Raw genomic sequence first — 2,175 nt, forward strand, 5'->3', positions numbered from 1 at the left:
AAGTAGTAATTTGTTCTCTGCTATTTACAGAAACTGTAATTTTTTTTCACAGTTCCTTCAACATCCTGGTGAGGCTGCTGTTGTTTTCCATCTCATATAGGAAACAAACTAAATATGGAATGCCGAAGGGGTGCAATTATGTTAAAGAAAAGGGGGGTGGGAAATGATGGCTGAAGATCTCCATGCTGGAGAGTCTTAGCAGTGCCAGGTTGAGTTCTAATTCTGGCTGAAATGGAGACCTACTTGGCAAGGACCTGTCTTAGTGGAGCCAGCACAGGAGGGAAAAACCTGAAAGTAGAGAGTGGACAAGTTCTCTGGGCAGCTCAGTTCACTTCTTTGATTCTTTTTTTTTTTTTTTGGCTGGCTCTGTTTGCTTGGCTCAAAATTTTGTTTTTATTTTGGCATCACTGACTTCTTAGGGATCTTGTCTAAATTTAACAGTATAGTTTAAGATGTTTTAAGTTTAGTGCAGAGAAAACACTAGAAATCTCCATAAATAAAATATGGACAAGAAGCGTTCTTCACCCATCGGAAAGGGAAAGCAGACTGCGCCTGTGTGTGCACCTATAGTCACTGCAAACATTTCTTGCCACGCTAACCGCAGAGTTATAGGTTACAGCTGATAATCACCCAAACTAGAAAATATTCTACAACACCTTTATTGGGATAGCAGTAACGTAAGAAGGTTGGAAAGGAAATATCAGAAAAATGCTAATAAAAAATAATCCAAGTGGTCATCTTTTAATAAAAATAAACCATGGCATTCTGAATTTGCAACATGGTGGGAATAATGGGAATTCATTTCCCATTAAAAATGTCTAAAAGACCTGAGTATATTATAAAACACTAATAAAAGATATTTTAGAGAGTCACATTAATTTCAGAAAAAAATAGCCTATAATAAACTCATTGATAGAGATAAAGAGAGTCACTTGATAATGATAAAAGAATTAGTTCACCAGGAATATATAACAATTTAAATTTTTTATTAACTTATTAATCCCATTTCATATTTTTAAACCCCAAAGTGACAGAATTTTAAGAGGAAATATTCAAGAGAAATGTTCAAGTCTACTCTTTAACTGAGAGATATTTTTAACATACCCCTCACAGAAACCGAAAGATCAAGCAGACAAAATAAATATGTAAGAAAATAGAAAAAAATTTAAAATATAGCTAATAAACTGGAAATAATAAACACTTGAAGACATTTCCACCCAACAAATATAGATGGCTCACTTTTTTCAAAAACAGATGAAAGTGTAAAAGTAGCCATGTACTGGTCTGTCATTTGCTGGCTTCTGCGCTTTGGGTTTGCGTTTAAACTCTGAGTCCCCATTCCCCTGCCTTTAGGATGATGCCAACAGCAGTCATCTGGTGAGGCTGTCGGGAGGACTGCTGTGAGCACGTGTCAGCACCTGCTGAGGAAACAGCATCTGTACGTTAGCCTAGCACTGCCTCACCCGGGTGTCAAAGGGGAGGCCTTTTCTAAAGCTATTCTATCATACCGAGGATTTGTGAAATGACCTTATGTTCAATTTGTCCCTAATTTTTAAGGTTTTATACAATTTTCGTGTTTTTTTTCTTTTTTCTGCTTCTCTCCTATGCTTTACAGTCAATAATATCAATATCAAATACTTAATTCTGAAAGGTTCTGTTCCTGGCGCTTCAGTCATCATCATTTTCCCATTCTGGACTTTCCACAGTTGCATTCTATTTTCTGAGCATAATAATGGCAGTTGCTGCTGGATGATAAGTGCAGGAAGGTTTTTGAGTAGTTCTAAAATTCAGAAGAAGCCGTTTTATTCAGAGATCGTGAATCCTTCCCTGTGTGTATTTTCAGTTTTACTAATTCCCGCAGCTGCCAAACCACGTCCAGGTGGTTCGCTCAAGTGCTACCCCTTTTCGAAAGTGCCCACAGCAGTTATGCAAAGTGCTCTGTCGTTCCTCGTGTTTGCTTGCTTGTTTTCAGAGTATGTGTTTAACTTAGCCAGAATATTGACTCCCAAGAAGGCCCGCAGTTAACTTCCCTCCCCTTTATTCCTCCACAATTCTTAGCAAGCGTTAAATATGGTCAGTGCTCAATAAATATTTGTTGATCAGACCCTTACCAGATGAGAGAAAGATCAAGGAAGGGGAAGGGGTGAGCGAGAGCAAGAAGGTGGCGTGTGAAGC

The sequence above is a fragment of the Bos javanicus genome, chromosome 7 (genome assembly GCF_032452875.1).
Source record: "Bos javanicus breed banteng chromosome 7, ARS-OSU_banteng_1.0, whole genome shotgun sequence".
Taxonomy (NCBI): domain Eukaryota; kingdom Metazoa; phylum Chordata; class Mammalia; order Artiodactyla; family Bovidae; genus Bos; species Bos javanicus.